At 43.9% G+C, this 25345-nt stretch overlaps 1 protein-coding gene across 6 annotated transcripts in view; it reads right to left on the reverse strand.

The window, feature by feature from the left end:
* The window catches only part of PBX1 (PBX homeobox 1), a 279964-nt gene that overhangs the window by 158651 nt on the left and 95968 nt on the right, over positions 1-25345 (reverse strand). Inside the window, exon 1 of one of the 6 annotated variants that reach the window (XM_053605790.1) lies at positions 24747-24942. The exons of the other annotated variants lie outside the window; for them this stretch is intronic. The gene's annotated coding sequence lies outside the window, so the exon portion shown is untranslated. Of the gene's footprint in view, positions 1-24746; positions 24943-25345 lie in introns of those variants that run through there. 6 annotated transcript variants of the gene reach the window in all.

Here is a 25345-nt window from a genome sequence, read left to right on the forward strand (position 1 = left end):
GGTATGTGCAGTGTGCATAGGAATTTGTTCATAGTTTTTTTTTTTTTTTTTGTAGAGACAGAGTCTCACTTTATGGCCCTCGGTAGAGTGCCGTGGCATCACACAGCTCACAGCAACCTCCAACTCCTGGGCTTAAGCGATTCTCTTGCCTCAGCCTCCCGAGTAGCTGGGACTACAGGCGCCCGCCACAACGCCTGGCTATTTTTTGGTTACAGTTCAGCTGGGGCCGGGTTTGAACCCGCCACCCTCGGTATATGGGGCCGACGCCTTACCGACTGAGCCACAGGCGCCATCCAGTTTTCTTTTGTTTGTTTTTTTTAAAACTACAGTCCGGTCCTCCAACCCTCTGAGAGACAGTGAACTGGCCCCCTGTTTGAAGACGCCTGCTCTAGGGGACACCAGAACACACAGTCTCAGAGAGGGCGTCCTGGCAGTCACCCAGCTGGGGAGAGTTAGTGAAATCTCAAAAACATGACATCAATAAGGGGAATGAAAAACCCACCTGGTTGTGATCAACGTTACTTCTTTTTTAAGTGAGTGCTAAGTCCAGTTTTTCCATAGATAAATTCCTCAAAAAGAACTCAGAACTAAGTACCAGAAGCCAGCGCTGGTTACGGTTACTAACTAGATGGCCATTTCACCTCATATTACCAACAAGACACATAAAATACTCATAAAACCTTGCACGTGTGTTTTGCTTCATGCAGACGTCCCTATAGTCACACGAGTTGGGCTGACATGTACTACCTACCACTGCAAGGGGACCAGAGGCTCAAAGACTGCAATGCTTCTGTACCAGCTGATGAACAGCTCTGCCTTAACCTACCTCTCTGTCTCCACGTGCCACCCCTTCTTTGCTCCAGTCTCTCCTCTGTACTTCCGAAGGGCCCACCAGAGAAAGCACTAATGCCCTGCAAACAAAGGTCATCTCGAGGATCCTGCTTCTGTCCACCCTGCCTGGTGCACATGTCACCTTTCTTGTTAATTAAATACTTACAATACCACTTTTCATCCAAGATTTATGAAAAGTCAATGCATCACTTATTTGTTGAACAAACTTATCCAAAACTGAGGATATACCTCGCTTGTGCCCAGACCAGGGAAATTAAATGGTACCCTTGGGTATCACTCTGGTTTACCCCTATGATCCCCAAGAGAAGGCTCCTGCCACCCTCACCCCACCTCACCTTTCCTTTCTGCCTTCTAATATCTTCCTCCCAGCCACTCTGGGGCAGCCAAGGAAGGTCCTTGCGGCCCAACTGTCCCTGATGCTACCCCTGCCGTACCTGTCCCTGCTCTCACCCTACCTGATCCATCAAATGGGCCAGAGAAGCTTCCGAGGAGCCGTATCAGACGCAAATGACAGCTCTGGCAACAGCCGAGAAGCCTGGTAGAATCTTGATTCTGACAGAGTGGAGAAACTAGGAAACTGGCTAACTGTTCTGTCACAGATCAGAAAGTCTATGTGTTGAATAGCACATATGTACAGGGTCCAGGTGACCTATCACTTTCAACCAAAAAAAGGATGGTGGTGATCACCATACTAATAAGGAACATCATTCACTGTTCCTACCAAGTGTTAGGGCTTTGCACATTTCCCTGCATGTAATCCTTATTAACTTCCCTGCCCTATGGGTACCAATCCTCTTTGAAGGTAATAAATGAAGGCTTGGAGAAATTCAGCAGCCCACCAAAGCTATCTATAGTAAATGTCTGAAGCTGGATTCAAACTCAGGTCTGACTAACTCCTAAATCCAGGCTCTTTCCTCTGGGTGGTGCCATAATCCGTAACAGTCACCATAGAGACTGGGCATCTAATGTTCTACAGCATGGTCTGAAATCTTCTACCACAGACCCTAAGCCCTTGCTGGAGAAAGGGCAGTCTCTGTAAATCGAACACACATAGGCTTTGGAACCACACAGCTCTGAGCTCCCTGCCCCAGGCTTCATCTCTCACCAACTGCGTGACATTGGAAAAGTTACTTAAGTCTCAGTTTCCCCATCTGACAAATGGGATAATACCTACCTTCTATTGTAGTAATTGAGAACTATTATAATTATTGATAAAATGTTTATACAACTCCTTACAGTGTTGTTGGTACAGGGTAGGTTCTCAATAAATGTTAATCTTACTCTTTTCTCCAAACCTTCCTCCTTTTGGGAGGAAGAGGGAACAAACACTTTCCCATTACTCCATGGGTTTAAGAGGTAGGAGAAAGGAAACAGAGGTGTATGAAATCTGGCTTAGATGTCCACTGGGAAGAAGTTGGTTTTGCATTCATTCCAGCCCAGACAGCACGCAGGTGTTGGTAATTTGCAGGTGAGGTAAACCTGTCCTGTCTGGGACACTCTGATAAGAAACTGCCATGCTATTTTCATGGGCTTAAGTACATTTTCATGAAAACAGAACTAAAAATAACAAAAACAAAGCAGAGAGATACAGAAAAGGCCACAAGCCTTCCAAAAGTGGGCTGCAGAAAAGTGTGACTGAAACTGAAAAATTCTGCTGATGCTTTTATTGCATTATTTGGACATCTCTTAACAGAGTGAGAACTTTGGATTTGGAGGACTAGATCCAAGTCTTGGTCGTATCAAGGAAGATCCTATGTCTTTGAGGAAGTCACTAACCTCTCCAAGACTTGGATACCCAGTTTGGTTGTGGTGAGGATTAAAGAAAGTAATACATCTCTAAGAGAATCTTCTTTGCTTCTAACTGAAGTTCAGTGCATAAGACTAAGTGATTCCTAACCATGAAATGCTAAATAAAGTTTATTTATTTTCTATATTTTGCATATGAGCTCAGGCAATAAAGGAATATATTCTGGAAGCGTATGGGAATGAGAACAAAGAAGTGCCATCATCCAGCACAGTGTCCCAGATCTCTTTTTGCCAACACAAGGTGACATAGGACTCTGTTTCAGGAAGCTCATAGGAAAAGCACCTCCTCCCTTTTTAAGTGATTTCTGGAGGCATGGGCTGATTATTCTCCTTCCATATTTATTATCCTCGGGAAGTAACATCTACCTATATCTTTTGTGTCCAGAGAAAGAAAGGTCATGAATCTAGGACACTTAGCGAAATATCTAAATATATTATTTTTGACCAAAAGAAGTATCCTGGTCTGCCTTGACCACATGGGATCCTTATTTTCAGTGTCTGTTATGGCTTCCAAAAATTACAAAGCATTTTTTAAAATCTGCTCCTCAAATCTTGGGGCAAGCATAGATACCCTTCTTTCTCTCTCGATTGTTCAGAATTCAAAAAGCATAAGAGAGGTCAAGGAATAAAGACAGTACTTTTATTTCTCCAATGCTTTCTCTCTGCTCTCACGGGGTATCAAGAAACAAGGAAAACATGATGATGGTGCCATGTGCCAGAGATAGGTAAGATTAAGCCACAGATATCTACTAAAGGCTAACAGGACACTGGAGCTAGAGGAACTGATAAGGATAATTGTAAGGCTGCTTTCAAAGGTAAGCCCAGCTGTCAGATATTCTGTACATAAACAACAGGAAAGAAACCTTAAGAATAATGATACATGTTCAAGGGATCTCTCATCAATACTAAAAGAAAAGAGAGTGCACACAGTAACACAGCACGTACCCAAACTTCACTTTACCATTATAGTAAGTTTCTGGACCAGGCTTGGACTCAGAATCCTCAACCAGTTTATCCTGTGATGGACCCACACTGAGAATGACCGTGTGTGTGTGTGTGTGTGTTTGGGGAGGTGGGTGGTGGTTCCTGCCACATTAACAAGTTGAATCAGCAGAAAAGACTTACCTTCAATTCAGGTGCCATGGTTGTGAATCCCACTTCTGCCACCACCCAAGCAACCTAAGGCAAGGCATTTAACCTCTCATCTCAGTTCTCCCATTTGTAGCACAGGGAAGAGAGTGACATAAACCCAGCTTTTTTCATGTGTTATAGGAGTCAAGATAAAATAAGGTGACCTGTTAGGAGGATCGTTGGCCTTGATATCACGGGATTAAAGTCTTATTTTGGACACTTTCTTTTTTTTTTTTTTTTTTATAGAGACAGAGTCTCACTTTATGGCCCTCGGTAGAGTGCCGTGGCATCACACAGCTCACAGCAACCTCCAACTCCTGGGCTTAAGCGATTCTCTTGCCTCAGCCTCCCGAGTAGCTGGGACTATAGGTGCCCGCCACAACGCCCGGCTATTTTTGGTTGCAGTTCAGCCGGGGCTGGGTTTGAACCCGCCACCCTCGGTATATGGGGCCGGCGCCTTACTGACTGAGCCACAGGCGCTGCCCTAATTTTTTTTTTTTTTTAATGTGTGGGGGTTTTTTGGTGATTTTTGGCTGGGGCTGGGTTTGAACCCGCCACCTCTGGCATATGGGACCGGCGCCCTACTCCTTGAGCCACAGGCGCCGCCCTACACTTTCTATATGACTTTGGGCAAATTCTTTAGCATCCTGGGTTTCTTCTTCTATGAAATGGGGTTATCTCTTCTGCCTCAGGACATTCCAGCTGGAGTCAAAAGAGACAACTGGCCTGATACGAACTATGGAAAGCTGTTCACCACTATGCAAATGTTTGTGCTATTGCATGATGATATAGTTACAAGATAGAAGGTTATGCAACTACAGTATAAGTTCCTATTATCTGCTTACTGATATACGAAAGCAACTTGGAGCTGTAAACCAAAATTGGATGATGGTCATAGAATCACCCTCTTGTAGGCTTTCTTTCCCTTTATCCTTTTCTTTAAGACATGCTTAGTAAACAGCTCTCCGCAATGAAAAAAACTCACAGCCTGGGTTCTGGGAGGTACTAGCCTACAGGAAAATAAGCAGAACGAAACAAACAGGCCAGACCCCTTTAAGAGCTGCTCTGCCCTTGCATGATCCTACCTGTGAGGAAGGAAGGTGGGCGGGGAGCACTAAGAATCCCTTCTCTCCTCCTTTGTCTCCCAGGGATGGACTCTGATGCCCATAGACTCTGCCACAGCAGCAGCCTCAGCACCCACGTCCCTGGGCATGCTGGCCTGACTACTCAGCCACCAATCCCATCAGCACCTGAGGAAGGAGGTTGCTATTTAATAGCTGGAGAAAAACAAGGGTAGAAACTGGCCTGGGACTTGACCATCCTTAGGGCACATAGTTTAAATTTTCAAGTTGAAAGTATTCAGTTCATGGGTGGAGTGGACAGGTAACAAAAACAGCAATCATTAAATGACTAAAAATCATCATTCCTAAAATAGAAGCTCCTTGAGGTAAGGAGGTGTGTCCCCTCCCCACTTTGTTTACTGATACATTCCAAGCAATAAGAGCAGTACCTGGCATCTGGTAGACACTCAATAAGTATTTATTCAACAGACAGATGAGTAGGTCCTTCCTAGAGGTTCAGTTAGAGCTATACCAAAACCACCTTATTTCTAAATATATACAAAGAAAATAGGTGATTCCGAAATCCAAATTAAGTGCCTATCTCGCACCAATTCAGAACAACCAGAAAGGCCTGTCTGAATTAGGGATGGACTGAAAAAACTAGGATTATTTTGGGCAGCACCTGTGGCTCAAAGGAGTAGGGCGCCGGCCCCATATACCGGAGGTGGCAGGTTCAAGCCCAGCCCCAGCCAAAAATTGCAAAAGAAAAACTAGGATTATTTTATTCTAATTCTTTCCATTAGGTCTACAACATGCTTGGTAGATTTTATCATCTTAATAAATCAATTAAAAAGATTTGCAACTATAATCATGTTACCATTGTATGTAAATAGTATTTTAACAAGACGTTAATATTTAATACATTTTTATTGAGGACTTACACCATAGGCTACAGAAATACCTGAAAGTGTTATTTTGCTTGCTTGTATTTTTTTTTAATTTGTTTTCTTGCTTGCTTGAATTCTTAAACATTATTTCTTAAGTCTTGTTTATATTATTCATTTATTTCATAAGTTTCTTTATTTCTGGGTAAATATTTTAACCAGTAAAGACAAAGGTAAATTTGAGTTCCCCAGGACAAAGATCAAAATATTTAGAACAATAGGGTTTAAATTAATGCTTATTTTCTTTTTTTTTTTTGCAATTGGGTTTTCACACTTTCTATGTCCTGGGTGGAACACAGTCAACAGGCTGTTGAGGCTGAATCTTTCTCCTCATAGGCATCTACGCCTGACAGTCAGCTGTGATGTACCTTTCAACAGCTTTGTCTCTAAGGGGTGGCTATAATTAACCTTAAAATTAATATCTTCAACGTCGAAAGTGAAAACATTGATTGTAAACGTGCAAATTAGTTTTTCAACTTCTTTCTCATTTATTTACTTTCTAGTGTTTGTTCCCTGTGATTAAAAATGTACATGTGTTCATATATGTGTACATGTACAAATAGCTTTCTTTTCCCCACTTCTTAGGTTGTAATTCATGTTGCAAGGAAAAGGTATTACATAAAAAATACCAAGTTCACACACAGTAGGTCTCTGTAAGTATCTATAGAATTATACATTAAGAATAAATGAAGTCTAAATAATGCACAGAAATACAAAGAATTGGAAATGCTTGGCCTAAGGAACAGAAGGCGAAGGGGTAAAAAATAATAGTCTTCAAGTGAGCGGCCTTTTGGCAGAAGAGCATTGGATTGTTCTATTGCTGTGTACAAAGGGAGACCTCAGACAGACTGGGGGGTTGCTAAGGAGGTATAGTTTATCATGAGAAAAAAAAAAAGAAACAGCCTGTTTGATGTATATAATAGCCTGGTTGTTGTTGTTAAAAATAATTATCTTAAAGGTTTCGTTAAGAAAGAAAAATGTATGATTCTGTAATCTTCCTACCTTCTTTTAGAAGTACTTAGACAATATTTAGATAGCATGAGCCACCCTATAGCAGTGCTTATAGTGGCAGGTCCCTTACACATGAAAAGACTGAAAGGGACTGCCTCCTTACAGCAAAAATTGGATCCTTTATGAATCTATAATTCTATTATAAAATTGTGAACGTCATCTCTTTCGGATACCCACAGTACGAGCTTATGGGCTTTGCTTAAAATTAAAAAGAAAGGCACATGAATATAATAAATATTTGATTTATGAACTTCTGCAATATAATTTTTTAGTAAGTCAGTTCTAGTTCCTTGCGGAGTATCTATTGAACCTATGTGTCTGGAAACAGACTCCCCTTCTGCTTTCATTAAGCCATCTAGGTCCATCCTATCAACAAATAGGTAGCTAAAGGCCAGATTTTCCCCCAGGGTGGACTAACGTGTCTGCTGTACTCTACAGTCTCATTCACACTAGGAGGAAGAAACCATTAATTTATTTCATATGACTTTTACTTCCAACAAGACCCTTTTGTCCAACTAAGAACAGATTAGTGGCTATCAAACAAACAGACCAGCAGGAGTTTGGAGACAGAAGACATAATTTGTGAACTCCACTCCCCCATTTCATTTCTTTGAGCCTCAGATCTGCCATCTTTAAGATGAGGGGAGATTGGTGTGTGTCCTGAGAACCTCCTTTGTGGAGTTGTTACAAAGATCAAATAAGAACATAAACGTTAATGGAAACCTGTCGTGCTGTGCATGGGTGGAGGACTGTTTTCCAGGAAAGTTTAGAAAAAGAATTGAGAAATATAACAGCAAATGTTGTCTCCCAATTACTTAGACAACACTTAAATGAATACAACCTGTTCTACTTTTCCTTAAGAAGTAATTCAGGTGTTAAGTCTCAGATCCAACGATCTTGGATTTTTTTGTTGTTGCTGTTGACAATCTGATGATCTTAGCGACCTCATAGGTGAAAAGGCCAAAAGGAGCTGCTTACTTACAGGAAAAGCCCAGACGATTGCACGCACTGTGTCCTGTCACCTCTTTTCAAAGGAGACGTTCTACTGTATCATAACTATACTGAGATACCCAAGTCCTGGCAACCCCACCCTCTGCCGTAGCTGCCTCCCTCCCCAGTGTCCACGGCAGCAGACGGTCTCATTAACTGTCTATGTCCTTCCACTGAGATAGCAAACACAAAGTGCAGAGTTTGGCAAGGGTTTCGTAGTCCGCTATCCCCTCCTCACCATCTCCTGCCTTGTGATCATTCGTCAACTGAATAAAAAAGGTGTTGTCCGGCCAGCCCAGCCTAGCAAACAAATTATTTGCTGTGGTTAGTTTGAAAACCTATGTGACCTTCAGAGGGAAGATGAGTAGTGAGAGGAAAATCTATAGATGGATTTTATATCCAATGGCAAACCCATTTCTAAAAAGACTGAATAATATACGTATAAGACTATAGATATATACATATAGAACTTGAATTTAGTTTTTTCTCCCTCTGCCTAGGTGAGGACAGTTCCTTACCATTTATGTGATTATGTTCCAGTCTCAGATAAATCTAAATTAAAATAACCTCAGAGCTCTTCCTTCTTCCACCACCAGACAGGTCTCCCCTGGAGCTTGGATTGTACCTGATTAATAGACTCAGAGGGGAAAAAAGAAATTGTCCCTAAAACTATCCTGCAATCTGGGGACAAAAGAAGAGTTTATGGAAAGGGTACCTTTAACATTGCTCTCCTTACAACTATTTAACAGCAGCAAACTTTCAGACAACAGAATCTATCACAGGACAGCATCTTCCTTTTATTATTTTGCTGAGATAATCATGAGCGTCTATATTGGCTAATGAAAACAAACAGGTTACAAAGCACAGCTTAAATCATCATAGGGATGGGGTCAGCTTCTCCCTACGGGGCCTGTGGCAGCTGAATGACTGGTTCCCAAGACTTTTCACTCAGCCTCAGCCACCAGCCACCAGCTCATGTTCTCAACCAGTCACGTGAAGAAGGCCAACAGCTTTGCTCATCAGAAATGCAATTTCCCACACACAGAGGGCAATAGCACACAACTATTTTCTTTCATTGCCAAATGAATTGTGTTTGGTAATCTGAAAGCATCATAAATTATAGAGACACAGACACGAGAAGGATTACGCCTTTTATGCCGGCTGTAATGTACAGAGAACATTGTGTGGATATGAATGGGGCCCGCCACTGCGGCGCTTGGAGGAGCAATACACAGCTCAGGAGCTGAGTGTATGGTACGACACGCAGCTCTGCCTCTTTGAGTTCCCTACCTGTGCCACCAAAGGATTTCCTTATCCTATGTAAACACATGAATTCGCATATGGTAAACAGTTTCTTTAGATAACCCCCTTTCACTTATACCTCCTCTGCTCAAAAACCCACAGTGGTTCCCCACTACCGGCCATGGCAAACCCACAATGCTGCCTTGAATTAAAGCACCATGTTGAGTTGGGAAGAACTCAGCTTTACACAGATGTGTAAAACGGAGCCAATACTACTAAACGGACAGGGTTTTAAGAGAATTAAGTGACAAAATAGACACGAACTTCCCACTTTAAATTCCCTTTTGTCTAAGGCTGTTATCACTTGAACGTGCCAGCTTATCTTGGAAGCTCAGCAAGGTCGGGCCTGGGATGGGAGACCAGGCACTATGTATATATATTTTTAATTAATTAAATAAATAAATTCCTTTGGCCTTCTCTCCATAATCTGCCCCTGCCAACCCCCTCCTACCATCGCTACCTAACCTAAATCCTGCATAAGAGGCAAGCCAGCCTCCTCGTCACCTGCTTCCTTAGTGCTGCCCACTGTCCCCTCTTACCACCACTCCAGCCCCCACTCTGCACACACTAGGATTTCTTTGTACATGTCCCTGCCCCTTTTCTTCACCCCATCCCCACTTCAGCTCCTTGAGGCCCAGCCATATTATCGCGAAGCCCAAACCACTGCTTTTGTCTCTGAAAGATCAGGTTATTTTTAATCCATGCCACATAATCATCAATGTCACTGAACATTATCATCTGTGGTTAATATATTTTAGCCTTTTCTTCTGAACACTGGAAATTCCCCTTAGCGGGCGATCCATTCTCAACTTTTCTTATGGATCCCACAGCAACTTCAAAATTATTTAAGTGGCGCAAATAAAAGCACTTTGTAAACCGTAAAGTGACGTACGCATGGAAGATACTCTCATTTGTCATGAAGCATGAAGACTCAGCAATAGGTCTTAGCATTACTTTCTCATTGGGAAAAGGGTAGAAAGTAGGCCAACAATTCTATCTGCAGTGGCCAAATTGGTCTAATAGTGATCAGACTATCATCTTATGCAAAAATAAAAACTCTCAGACAGTCATTGCTCTGGGGTAGAGAGGACCATACTGGGCAGCATGTCCATTTAAAAGCAGACCTCAGTCCTTACCATAACCCTAGCATAAGGGTTAGGGTTTAGCTTTGGTAAAAGGAACTCTCAGCAGTCAGGGAGTGAATCAGGCTGGGCTCTTTGAAGAAAATATCAACAGCACTATTAATGAATGTTAAACCAGACAATTAAGTAGCTACTAAGTTGGGGGGTCTAGGCTTTGAATCCAAGGGATCCCATTCCCAAGTCTGAAAAACTTCAATTATTATCCATTTCAAGACTTCATGTCTAAGCCAAAATGCCCTTGACAATAAACTCCACACCCAAGGCAGTCAAGCTCCAGGGTTTGGGATTTTGTAGCCTCCTTTCAGTCTGGTCTTCCGGTTTCCATCTGCATACACAATCCTGCCTCTTGGCCCTGCCCTCTTGGTTTGACACTTTGGCCTATGCGGATTTGATTTTAATTTCACTGGTGAACATTGTTTCACCCTCAGTTCTAATCTCTGCTGGTCTGGAGCCAGCCCCACTTTACTTCACCTACACAAATCCAGCATCTTCAGGGATCTGATTACCCAGGAAAAGATCTGAAAACAGAAAGAACTGAGAGCGGAAGCCTGGCATATGGGCCAGGCACATATGGCATGATTATGCACACACTTCACAGGGGGCCCGTGGGCCCCCTGCTTTATCCCAGGCAATTGAAAGACTAACTTATAGCAGCACAAAGAAAGTAAAGGCCTCCTTTTCCATCCTGCTCCCCTCTCTTCTATTAGGGTGACTTCAAGACCTGGGATGAGGGGACAGAGTCTGCAAACACAAGTTGGTGCAGAATGTAAACAGCACAGCCCTTCAGCAGGGCATAGTGGGGGAGAGAGGTTCTGCTGAGGGAAGGAGGTGAGAGGTCACCAGATTCAAAAAGCAGGAGTAGAGGGGACTGGGCACGTAGTCGGCAGAGCCTGGGATTGCACCAAAAGTCTAAAACCGAGTCTAATGAAATATGGGAAGTTCAAGTCCAGTCTCGATGATGTTTAGAAGTTTCCATTTGAGCCAGTGTGGTAGGATACAACACCTTATTGTCACATGGGGGTCTGAGTCACGACGGTCCAGGATCACTCCTATCATTCATGATACGATAGATATCATGATATTCAAGATGATATGAATGAATGATCCTGGTGAAAGGATCTTGCAGCCATAAGAGCAGAACATGAAAGGATCCCTCAAAATGGTAAAAGGTAGGGTATGTCAGAATAGTTCCTGATGCCTGGATTGGATGCCTTGCTCAGGCAGCTCTAGTCTGACTGGCTTGGTCTGGGCCAGGATGGTGAGCAAAGGTGATGGCTGGATCAGGCAGACTGCTGCCTCCCCCAGGCTGGAGCTAGGAAGGCAGAGACTAATGACAAACCATTCTAGACTTCCAACCTTTAGTTTCCTCATCCTAAAATGGGGTTAATCATATTTTCCTTGCCAATTTCCTAGGTTTGTTTTGAGGATCAAATAACAATATCAATCTGACAGCATGTGGTAAACTATAAAACACCATCGTGAAGGAAAGGGATGTTTTCATGGGTACCATGAAACCACAGTATCATCCCATTAAGTTTAAAAGACACTTTTAGCAATTGGATTCAGACTTTGAAGTATTTCTTCATTTTTTCCAATTTGTTAAGAGTTGGTAATTTTGCTCCCTTGAAGCGGTGGCACCCTGGGTGGTTTGTAAATTCTGGCAGCATTTGTAAAATTTCTGCCTCTTTAGTTGGCATCAAGTTCTCCATGGTACTTAGTGGTTCAGAATTAATTGCTCTACCACAGAATTATCCAGGACATTCCATGCCCATTTGTAATTTTCTCAGGACTCCTTGACTCCTGGCTCTCAGGCGAAAGTTGTAAGCTGTCTCTCTTAAATAAAAAATGGACTTTGGTAGCAAGCACCAAAAAGCAGATCTAACATCTCAACTTAGCAGAGCAATGGTAACCTTGGTGGAGCAGAGAAAATTCAAGCACAAGGGAAGAAAGCTGACTGTATGTACACCTAAGCCAGAGAATCAACTAGATGTGTATGGAAAACACAAAGATACTATGATTCTTTGGGTGACAGTCAACTCCTCCTTTGTCCTACATCCACATATAGGTCATGACCCCGTTATTTCCAGATTTGACTCCACGGAAGGGAATCTGCTTGTAGAAATAAGCTCCTTGTAAAAAATAGTATCATCTCCTGTGAAATTAGGAAGATACAACCATAATGAATTTGGGGAGCAGAGACATGGAGGCTGACAAGGGACTGAAGGCAAAAAGGCAAACAAACCTGACACCTGATGGAAAGTCCAGGGAACGGGGAACCTGGCTCTTCATGGAAACCACCTACACAGATGAGCCTTTCAACCCAGAGTCACTTCTTGTCTCTGCCCTAGTTTCCCAACATGTAAGGCCTCAACAGTTATTCACAGCCTTCCTCTGTACTTTCCTACAAGTTATGGATAATGTAGTAGCAGCCGGCCCCGTGTTTTTGTACGAGAGGACAGGAACCCTCCTCCAAAAACTGTGGAAAGGACGAGTCTGCCGCTCTGCCCCCTAGTGGCAGGGTGTGGTATGTGCTGAGAGGTCAGTGTGGAATCACACCACATCCCCCAAAAGTCACACCCAGTTTGAAAGCCGACGATTAAAAGAACTATTTTCTTCACTAAATTTACAGTGTCAAAATATAAGGTGGACATAATATTTGTGTGCAATTTTAAACAGTTGAAGCTTTAAATTGCACACGAACTTTATGTCCACCCTGTATACGCAGATTCACAGGAGTTAAGTGTATTGTGGCAGCTTAAAAATGTCAGTAACTTTCCAGAAGAAAAAAAAAAAAGACCAGAGAAACTGCAAAAGTACAGTAGAGTGGTGGCTTTGAGGCTTGGACTCGGAGGATATGTAATACTCCCCAATACTCCCCTTTAGGGGGCATCTAGTTTCTGGGCAGCACTCCCAGCACCACTCTGAGCCTTTGGGGAGAGCCCTGGTGTAGGTAACAAACATTCCAATGACTAATCCTCTCAGAAAACCTCTTAACTGTACTATGCTTTCTTTTTTGTCTTTTCAACCTTAATAAAAAATATATACTATACTACGATTATTTTCACAGCATTTATATGTCCGGTAGTACACATGTATTGCCTAACAGGTTTGTCAGAAATGCTTCAAAGAAGGAGCCTATATAAAAACTCAGAATCGTATTACACACCCACACACACCCCCATCTGAGTGAGCTCCATGTCTTGATGGTGCCCCTTTCAGTCAAGTGCAATTGGAGACTTAAGGTAGAGGGTGAAATTATAGAGAATAAAAGAAGAAAGAAAAAAAGAAAAGAAAGGGAGGAGGAAAAAGATGACATTTTACCCCTGCCTTTGAAGTGACTGCATATTTACCAGATGAATTCTGAAAGGACAAATTATGGGTAGCCCCCAAACCAAAGACAATGTGGCTAAGGACACTCCTCAGATAAGAACAAAAATGGAAATCTGTGTGGCTATGTCTGTGTACACATACGTAAGGAATCAGCTGTACACACAAGATGCAAAGGCACGGTGCTGCACATTTATGTGACATACAGACATATATGTTCAAATAGATGAAGTAGACATATATATTTTTAAATATGATTTAGGAAGTACAAGAATGCCGATCAGCTACAGCATAAAAGAAAAGGGAGAAAATCCTATGGAAATTATTAATACTCCAAGAACCTCTAAGACTCAACCTGAATGCAGACACTTAAGCTCTCAGCTTTGCCATTAAAGCTGGGGCCTAAATTATTGATCTCTTGCCTTTATCAGCATAACAGTCACGTCTCAGTATCGAGATCTAAGTACACTGCGGTCCCTCTGCTGCAGCCACTGAAATAATTAGGAGAAATTCTCATTAAAGGAGAGTGAAAGGTTCAGAGACAGAGGCAGAGCAAAGGGTCTGGAAGGGTGTTAAATGTCTTCCACCGGGTCAAGAGATTACTGGGATCAAATCCCCGAGCAGTGCCCACTGATGACAGCTTATCAAAGGGAAAAAGTATAAACAATACACACATGTGGCGGCCCTCTACGGTGTGTTTACACCCATGAGTATCTATGTAGAGACATACACACACACCCGCGTGGCAGAGAAACTGCTATCCATAACCATTCATATGGAGGGAAGGAGAGATGGGAGGGCTGTGAACATGAGTGTCAAGGGAGAAAATAGAAGAGAACAAGGGAAAAGAGGGGGGGAGAAAAACAACCAGAGTAAGAAAAATGCATGAAAAATAAATAAAAAGAAACAAATTAATAATGAAGAATCCACCATGGACTCTGTTTAATTTATTCATTCTTTGAAAGTATAAGAGGGTCTGGGGGAAAAAGAGGGGGGTAAGGCCTGTGGGCAGGCCGGCACCTTGCCCCAGTAGGGCTGGCAGAGATACCAGGTTAGCACACACTACTGACTTGGACACCCACACACATAAAACCTTCCCTCCAAAGGCACACTGTCTTTCTATCGATTTGAATGCAGATTTAACTAGCTTCTCTTACCCTCCCTGGCCACTTACCAAAAAAAAAAACACAGCCTTCACACATGTTCCCAGAAATGGCCCAGACTTGTAGGGAGAGAGCAAAGGACAGCCTTTCACAAATGGCACTGACGGAGGGAAAGGGTGACGACAGGGGAAATTAAAGATGAAGCAGGCAGCAGAACAGGGGAGGAATAGGGCCAGAACAAATATGCCAAACGCTGGCTGGCAAGCGTGTGCACACGCGTGTGGGCACACGAAGACTTTGCCTGTATTTAATGCCGACGTACAGTAATTTAAAAAAAAAATTCCATCTCACATGGCTAATCAGAATTGTTAGAAAGACTACTACCACAAACACTGGAAACATCTGAAATTGATTATTTTTACTTCATTCCGCTAATGAAATCCTCCAGCGACCAAGAGCTAGCCCGGATGAATTTCTACATAATGAAAAGAAAAACAAGCAAGCAAACAAAAATCCAACAGTAACTTCTCTGACTTTACAATGAAAAAGAAGGCTGTCTTTGTGCTTGAAAATATTACACACACACACACACGTATTTATTTTGTGATTTCTGCCGGTGTGGGATAATTGAGTCGAGCCGAAGTCTGTTCCCACCATTGTGTGAGTGGAGATATTAACATGGACCTCACATCCGTAAGGAGCACCACATCATTAAATGTCTTGGGCTGGTGCATGGCAAAGAGAAATGCAGGATGTCACTGGCTGATAGGGAAGAAGACTCGATGTTATTTATTAGGGAACACTTACCAGAAACTGCGTTTTCTCCATTTGCATTAGATACAGCACTGCTGCCTTTGCAAAGTGCACACAGGCGCGCGGACACAGGCAGAAGGAGAGAACCCTTTTGGTTCTCCCCCCAGGCTTTGTTCACTGTCCCCTCAATCTTAACGGCATCAGGGCCTCGGTTTACAGGATGCCTTGCCCTCTTGCTCCCTTTTCCTCTCCCTGCTGTTCTCAGTTCTCTGTTTTTCCACCCCAGCGTTGCTCTGTGGCTCTGAAGGCCTTTTCTCCTTCCTTGGTCTCACAGTCGGGATACACTCAGCATCAGATGCTCCCCCATCTTCCTTTCAAACCTGACCCCCAGGCCTTCAGTCAGCGGGCTATTGAGATGTCACAGTGCAGGCAAGGAAAGGCCACAGCAGCCGTGCCTATGGGTGCATTTCCCCTAAATTCATAAATTACGGCAGTCACGCCGGACAGAGGAGAGGGAGATAGCTGACATACATATTTTTTAATGAGAGTAAGGGGAAAACTCAGCTAAGGCTTCCAGGGGAAGTACTGTAATTTCCCACCAGGGGATTCTCCTGGAAAAGGGATTGTGTGTGGAAGCATAATTGCCAAACCCCTGGCCTCCAGTTCCTCCCCAGCACTTCTTCAGCAGGGCAGGGCAGTCATCTAAACAACCCCAGAAATTTGCTTCAAAGAGGCAAGCCTCAGGCCATCAGCTGTAAAGAGGCCCTGGACGTCCCCGAGGGTGTGCTACCACAAGGGGAAAAAAAGATAAGCCTTTGCCTCTTCCTGGGCTCAGGTGCAGTCACTTGATGGCAGAGAGTCCCACTTCTGACTGTGCCCGGCTGCTGTGTGCTCTCACTCTCCCACAGCAGCCAAGCGGCAGGAGGAGAGGCTGCAAGCTCCTAGTCAAATGCCCCTGCTGCTGGCGGCATCGGAGCTGGCAGAAGAGGAAAGGGCTTCTAGAAGCCCGAAGCATGAGGATTCGTACAATGCATCAGGAAGCTGTAACAATGAGAAATATACGTGCACCCAACATCAGAGCACCTAAAACAATATTAACAGAGCTGACGGGAGAGACAGACAGCAACACAACATTGATAGGATAACTCATGAGGGTCACGTAAAGCTCCCAAACGGGCACAGACATAACAAAAGCCAATTGGGTGGCAGGAGTACTGGAAGGCTGTGGGCATGTGTCGGGGCTAAGGATAGAGCAGTGGATTCCCTTAGAGAACAGGGACTTGTGGCATGAACCCAGGCAAGGGAAGCAGGGCGGACCCAGAGACAAAGGTCTCATACAATCCAGAAAATTCAACCTCTGGAGAGGACCCCTGGGAGCTAGAATTCAAGCCATACTTAACGACGACTTCCAGGAAGTAGAAGGGAAAGGAAGAGAACATGATTCCGATAAGACATGTTTTGCTCACCTGCCATCAGGTAGGAGAGTCGGCCCCCCGCCCACCCCACGTCCTCTGTGCATTTGTTAGGAGGCACCCCTTACCCCAATCCCTTGCTCCCAGCTCCCTAATGCAGCAGCTTCTCCCCCACCTAAAGGAAGTGGCCGAGTGTAATTATGCAGAAAGCACCACTGGAGCTATATCAATAAGACAGACGTCTGTTGTATCATTCCCTCTCAGTAAGGCATTTCTTCTCCCCAATTGCTCATATAGAATCATAGTCTAATAGCATCCCATTAACATAATTGCCAACACAACTAGTGTTCCGTGTCTCAGAGCCATTTACTTACTTTACCATAAAGAATACCAAAACAGCCCTAAAATCACAAAGAGGAGGGAAGAAGAAGGGTGGGTGATGGGGGAGGCAAGAGGAAAATGTTACCCCCTTTCTATTCCCTTTGCTCCCCAGAGTGGGGCTCCAGGATGATAAACACAGGAGTGCCTCTCTCATCTGCGGGAATGGCAACGCTGAGCTTTCCTACCAGACTCCCAAGCAGACGTGTGCTAAAATCTAAACGGATTCTGCCAGGCGAAATGAAATTCCCATTATTTTTAATTAATCCTTAATTAAAATATATTACTCCGCAGATTCCGCAAATCTCTCTTAATATGCAAATGCGGCCCATTCAAGGATATTTACATATCATTAATTAAAACGGCACATTCTTTCAGTCTAACAAGCTGAGGGGCTGTGGCTGCTGCCACATTGGCGCGAGGAGCTGGTCCTGGCCTCCTGGCGGTGCCAAGCTCATCTGATAAAAAGATGTCAAGTGTTGGCTGTGCTCGGGGAAGGTAAGGGGAAAGGGAAAGAGCAGTTATACTTTAATGCTCTTGAGCACAAGGGCTTCAAATATTATCTTGGGGTTGCAGCCAAGTGATTTTGGCAGGGCTTGGAGGCTCCCTGTTATTTGCCCCATCTGAAGATCACCTCAGGACCCAGCCCAGCTGGGTCTTGACTGGCAGATCATGTATTTCATTTCTCACTCAGGCAATCACAATTCATGGCGGAGGTGGGCTGGGTGGAGGAAAATGCCAGTAGGTCAAAGGAGAGGGGATTTGGTCCCACTTGTCCAACTTCTGCCACAGAAGTGAAGTTGGAGCCTCCAAGTCAAACCACCTCCCCAAATCAAGGTTTGGTTGGGAAACATTAGACACAGTACATCCCTCCCTTTACCAATTGCTTAGTTAGGTTGACCAAAAAAAAAAAAAAGGGTCTTCCTAGGAAAAAGCAGTCTCTAGGGTAGGTGGGACTTCATGTTCTATCTCACAGAGTCCCGTAAAGGCAAGTTCAGGAGCACGTAGCAGTGGGTTGTCAACACCGGACACTGGGAGATGGTGATGACGTAGTTCCCCCCCAAAATCGTATAAGCACACAGAAACGGACATCAATCACTCTTCGCCCATAGATAAGCCCTATCAATCAAGGAGAGATGTGCAACCAGCACTCCACCCAGTCCAGGGAGGTGGGAAATGGGGAGGCCATTTGTGTAGAGACAGAGGACATCCTGCTGGCCTCATGGACTTCACTATCTGGACCTGAGACTAGGACAGGCTGGGAAACAATAATACAGGGAGTACAAACTGTGTTTACAATTAACTTTGCTCTCCCGAAGACCCCTGGGAATCCCCGGATCTGAGACTCTCCCTCAGCGAGATGGGGCTGCTGCAGCTGGGTGGGATCTCTCACTAGTTAAATGACTCACTACTGCAAAAGCATGTGAAATGTGTGCCTCAGCAAAATTACAGCTGATTCCATGCCATCCACACTTGTGGCCATTTTTTAGTAGTTAAAACCAAGTCTATTAAATCTTTGAATGCCAATAGTCTACTGCGCTTAACTGTGAAACTACTTATTAAATTATGACAGAGGCCTTGTCCATACGACGTCTCGAGGCTGAAGCAGCCACCCAGTGACCATCTGTCCTCTGCTTCTCTGTACTTCCAGTAGGGAGTGGAATTATTGCTCTGCAAATGTATTTTTTTTTTTTAGATTATAAACTTCTACAGGACCTTAGGGGTCCTTGCCTTGCTTCTTAGCTCGTTGCCATGCAAAGATACGAACTAGATATGTACAGACACAGTGGAAGATCTAGATGAGATCAGTAAGAAAAACGGAAGGTCACAAGTCCAAGGGCTCCTGAAGAGGGAGCAGATGGCCCGAAAAAGTCTTCAGAAGCAGTGTCAATCTGGGTGGGGAGAGCAATGACGTTTTCAAAGTAATTAACTAAAGTGGGCAGAATGATCCCAAGACAGACATGACGTCAGGCTCTATTTTCAGGGTGTAGCTTGGTGCTTAAGAGACCAGGTTCAAATCTCAACTCTACCGAGGACAAACAGTAAAACAAAAACCGGTTACATAAAATCTCTTAACCTCAGTCTGTTCATCTGAGAAAAAGGAAATCAATGCCATCTTTAAAGAGTTCCGTGAGGAATAGGTGAGATAACCTAATAAGAATCTTAGCACATAATTAGGACTCAATAGAAGGTAGTAATTACTAAATTATTATTCACTGTTACTTTTTCTTTTTGCAAATGCCTTAGCCTCTGAAACTCCTCCCAATTTGAAAATCTAATTGCTCTCAAGAACCCTCTCCTTCTCCTCCCTCATCTTCCACTTTTGTTTCCACCTAGCCCCTCTCCTAGGCCTATTTTCATTATTTACTGATATTCTTGGAAAGGAGTGTAGGGACATTGCCATTACCAGAATAGCAGTAACAAGAGTCCCACAATTCTATGAGTTTATCAAGCTGCAGAATATCTGCTCCATCAGCCAGAATTGCTATCAGGCTTCTTAGAGCAGCTATCATTATTTCATTTTTCTTTCTCGGACTCATCTGAGAAACGAACACACTAGTACATCACAATAACATAAACATTAGCTACATACATCACTGAACCTTTGAAACCTGAGGCTTACGTGTGTATCTACACACGCCCAAAAGCATCAGTAAGAATAATGATAATCATGGACTTAAGACACCTGATAGCATTCATAATGTGTCCACTGAATGTAAAAATGAACATAGCCTCCTTTTATTCCATCCAGCTTTCAAGGTTTTGAGGAAGAAGAACTGAGACGTGACATGCAGTTGAGAAATCCCCAGGAGAAAGTACTAAGTTAGACAGATACTGCAAGAGTCTGGCAAATGGGGCCATCCTCTGGGAGGTGAGGGGTTCACAGCAATAGTGAAGGGTCACATCCCCCGTCTTCTCCACTCCATCTCCTCTCATGCGCCATTCCATCCTGGAGTTGCCCCCAACTGAAATTTTAAGGCTGCCTAATATCTTTGAGGCATTACCATTTTGATAATTCCCCACATTATGAGTCCTTTCTTCTCAAGGTCCAGGCAGCAAACTTAACATCCCAGATGCCCTCATCACTAGGTAGAGGCGCATAAAATGGGTTCCACCAACAGGATGAAGCTTCACCAACTTGGATCCTGAGAAGCAGCAGCCGAATGCAGGGAATTTGATCTTTTGACAACCACGATGATGGGGTGTGTAGTTCTGCAGGGTGGAAGCAGCCCCCCCAGTGGCATCAGGTCTTGAGTGTCCTGGCTTCAGCAGCAGAGTCACAGGTGAGTCCATCAGAGAAACCCCCACCATGCGGTGGGCGGGTGCTACAGACACAGGGTATCAGGCCCTCCAGATAGTCTGTGAGCTAACCAGTGTCCCATGTATTTTTTAAGCTTTTATTCAACCCATAATTGCTCATAATTTTTTTATAGTATGTAAAGTAGTAGCCAGAATGGATTATTGTTAGTGCAACTAACATTCCTGGCCAGTGGAGCTATACTGCCAATATTTAAGAGAGTATCCATTCTTTCTGCTCATTTAGACAAGAACCTTGGAGCTAAACTGTCCCCAGGATTCATTACAGGATTCAAGCTCCTTTTAAGAAGCCTCATAATCCTCTGCCTCCCTAGCAACCTCCAGCTCTTGGGCTTAGGCAATTCTCTTGTCTCAGCCTCCGAGGAGCTGGGACTACAGGTGCCCACCACAATGCCTGGCTATTTTTATTGTTGCAGTTTGGCTGGAGCTGGGTTCGAACCCACTAACCTTGGTATAGGGGCCAGCGCCCTACTCACTGAGCCACAGTTGCCGCCCACAAAAGGCCTTTTTCCTAAGATCCTACAAAACAGATTCCAAGTTTGGGTCATCATGGAGTTCCAGAACCATGGAGAATGATGCCAAGACCTGACTCTCATGATGGGGGCGCAACTCAGGCCAAAAACCTTAATACACATGAAGGCTGACATCGGAACCAATGTTGGTACTGCCATTACCTATTATCAAAGGCAGAGTGGACACCGACTAGAAAGACAGCCACAAACTAAAAAGCTTCCTCGCCTTACAGAGGAAGATACGGAACCTCAAAAGGTCAAGACACGTAAACAAGGTCCCCAGATGGTTAATTCAGAACATAATGAGAAGGAAAGACTTCGTTATGTGACGATGAGGGAGAAGTGGGCTTTCCAAACTCCATGACCTCAGTTAATCTGTTTCTGCAAAGACATCTTCGTTATGTGACGATGAGGGAGAAGTGGGCTTTCCAAACTCCATGACCTCAGTTAATCTGTTTCTGCAAAGACATCTGTGTCCTTCTCTCCGACACACAGTCCCCTCCCTGGGTTATGGAGATTGATTATTAGGTAATATATTGGCCACATGCAAAGTGGCTCCTTGGCTGCTCAGTCTCTGACACAGCAGCATTTTTACTCTTTCAGGATTTACCTGCCACAGATGGGGATACTGTTTGAAGCCCTCCACAAAATAATCAGGTACCATCCAGCAGGTGCTTGGATTCCCACACTCTCTAACTTTCTTCAATGCTTGGCTTCTGGGAAGAGTAATTAACTCAAACAACCATCTGATGAGTCATAGCTGTGTTATGAAAGTTGGCCCAGGGTTCACCCCAAACTCACCTGGCAACTGATATTTTACTTAAGGCACCAACACACTTCACCATATTTTGCTAATATAATTATTTGCATAGGACTATGATGGATAGGATATCACACCAAGAGCGATACATTGAGGAGCCCTCAAAAAAGTGTTTGATGATCTCATAAATGTTTTAATTGCGATGACAGACAGGTGCAATCATCTCATTAAATGTAAGCATCTTTGATAATGCTTTACTTTTAAAGAACACACAGCGTGTCAATGATAAGTATCTTTACATGCAGGGCCTAGATCAGGGAGGCCGTAGGCCAGAGCCCAAAACACATAATGTTGAATAGGTTCCATATTGCATGAACAGTAATGTATTATTACACCAGATCATGTTATTTCCATAGGGAGAAGTGCCCCACCAAGATACCTTATTCTCTGACCAAACCTCAAGATACAAGAAAGAAAGGACAAAAGACAGGAAGCCAGCTTCCCTCACATTTTGTTAACATCATTCCCTTGGCTGATACATCTTAAGGCCTCGGCTTCTGGGAAAGTATCTGAAAGTTACAAAGCTGAACAGGACATATATTCAGCTTGTGTTGATGTTAGTACCAATGCATGTCTACAATATCATAGTCAATTTTAAAGACATTTGTATCTTGGAGATGTAGTTCTTTGTAGTAACACAATAATAAAAGAATAAGAGAGGAAGATGTTTCTAGTTTAGGAGAAAGAAGAACTATTTCTGATCAAAATTCTGCACATTAACTGCCAACTACCACAAGACAATAAATACACATACATGTCCACATGCATGGAATAACACAGAATGATAAACCTTCATGCCACAGGGTGACAACAATGGGGAAGAAAAAATGGTCACCATACTAAGCAACCAAGCTCCAGGCAAGTGTGGAAAAGACCAGTGCAGGCTGGGTGTGGAACAAGGCTTCCCACTGCCACTAGGCTGGGTAGGAGGCCCTGATGAGAGGAAGGCTCCAAGTTCATGGTCCCAAATCCTGCAGGGCATCCCATGGGTCCATGGGAGGCTTCAGGCGTGTCTTGAATAAGCTGAAGATTTCTCTTGTGACCCGGAGCCATCATGAATGATAAGAGATCATCACAATTGACTGTGGGAATTTAGAACTGGCTTGGTACTGGCACCAGTGCAAAGATGTACTCGGGTTTCCCATACCTTCAAGGCATTCTATAAAAATCCTATAAACTCCACCTGAATCTTGTCTCCTAGAAGTCCTAAAGTTCAATTTGACTGAATTTCCAAAAACAAACTAAGGAGATATTTAAAAGAAGCCTCCTCAAGTCTGGGAGAAACTGATCTGATAGGAATTGGAGGGCATTAAGAAGAAAACATTCAGCTGGCACAACTTTTTCTGAATTTCCAGTCAAGTGATAATGCTTATGTATACGTTAACTAGTTCCAAAAATAAAACAACAAAGGTCAATATCAGAAACTGGCTTACAGTGAAAATGCTGGTAACCCCTGGGCCACACTGAGGACCCACAGGGCTGTCCCTAAGGGGGTGAAGGTCTCTGACACGAGCCACTGGTAATGTTAGCCCTCATGCCAGATGGGCTCCCCTCCAGACACATCCCAGGGAGAGAAGGCCTCTACCGGATTCCTTCCTGATGCTCAGAACACGGGCACTCCTTTGTTTCTCCTTCCTTCAGACGCTGAAGAAGTAAAGGATAAGAAGATGGCTACAGGGGTACAAGGTCTAAAGAATTCAGTCTAATGAGGAAGAGTTGGTAGATCCAGAAAAAAACAGAGCAGAGGTTTCCTCCTCGTGGCTGCTTCCAACCTGTGTTGCCTAAAATAAAGTGAACAGACTCAACAACAAACAATGTGTTTGCCTTCAAATGCCATCAGCTGTTCTGATGTAGCAATGGCAGGGACAAGTCCCCAAGGCCCACAGTGACAAGTCCACAGGGGAGGCAGGCTCTGGTTTCCTCCCTCATCAGAATAGTGCAGACATTAATCGAGGTGCTTGGCTCCCCAGGAAAGGTAGATAACCTAGGACTAAACAGAATTTGGGGGGAGGAGTTATGAATCTTAGAAAGAGAATTAGTAGTAGCAACAGCTGATGTGTTATGTATTTGTACACAGACTATAACCTCTATTGTTGTTAGAATGGAGATAAGACGCTACACTAAAAAGAGAAAAAAAAAAATCATCCTCCCTTTGGTTTTCTAAGCTCAATGACTAGCAAAGGCACAGAAGAACTGTAGTCAAGGATAATGTCCATAAAAGCAGCACTGTTTGTTAACCAAGAAAAGAAGGAACAGCAGGCGTCAATACAACCACTAAGTGTGACCTCTAGACAAAACGGCCTCCTTCTTTCTCTCGTGATCCTGTTGCAACCAACTTCGTTTTTATCTAGCTTTTAGTTAATATAAAGGAAATTCGTGTTACGGCACAGATCCTACACTATATCCCAAGAGATCCCTAAAGTATCCTTGATCTTTTGCCAGCCTTACCATGCAGATGTTTGGGGTCTCAGCACTGCCATGTCAGCTGCAGGTGAGACTCCTCAGCTCCTGACAGCTGTTTTTCAAGCCCATTGTAAGTTCCCCAGAGCTCCAGGCCCTGGCATGTCCCACACAGGCAAGGTCCCCAAAGGGCTCCATTCAAAGCCCAAACCTGTATTTCAGGTTTAGACAACATTCCCTTCAATTTCAAAGCCAGGTGCAATTCTTCCCCCAGTTTGCCTAAATCTTATTCTATACCAGAAATATTTAGTTCACTCAGAGAACTTTGTCCTTGTCATCATCTACCCTGGAGAAAATTACCCCCAGCTCCCACCTCCTTTTCCTAGGAAGCAGTTTCTGAGATAGCATGTGATTCTCCCCTAATATCTTCTACCAGTCCAGGCTTTGGGTCACAAACTATAGAAATGTACTCTGGCTCACCTACCCAAGAAAGGAATATATTGGACAGATAGGGAAGCGCCTCACAGAGCCGACGGCAGTACCTCACAAAGTGGACAGGAAGCCTGGAGAATCAAGCTCAGAAAATACAGCCAAGGCACTGCCAGAGGAAATCTGTCAGGAGACAGACCTCAGCACTGCTGGCCTTGGGGACTCATCCCCACCATTACCACCATCCTGGATTCTGCTGCCACCTCTGAAGCAACTACAGTAATCTCTCATAAATCAAGGCTTGGGGGTGGCACCCGTAGCTCAGCGGGTAGAGCACCAGCCATATATACCCAGGCTGACAGGTTCATACCCTGCCCAGGCCAGCTAAACAACAATGACAGCTGCAACAAAAAAATAGTCAGCCATTGTGGTGGGCAGCTGTAGTCCCAGCTACCTGGGAGGCTGAGGCAAGAGAATCGCTTAAGCCCAGGAGTTTGAGGTTGCTATGAGCTGTGATGCCATGGCACTCTACCCAGGGCGACATAGTGAGACGCTTTCTCAAACAAACAAACAAAAAAAAAAAAAAAACTCAAGTCTGGGGATATATGTATTTCCAATGGGTCAAGTTCTAAGTGCTCATGACCAAGCTGCCAG

Source organism: Nycticebus coucang, chromosome 10 (assembly GCF_027406575.1).
Source record: "Nycticebus coucang isolate mNycCou1 chromosome 10, mNycCou1.pri, whole genome shotgun sequence".
NCBI classification, from domain to species: Eukaryota; Metazoa; Chordata; class Mammalia; order Primates; family Lorisidae; genus Nycticebus; species Nycticebus coucang.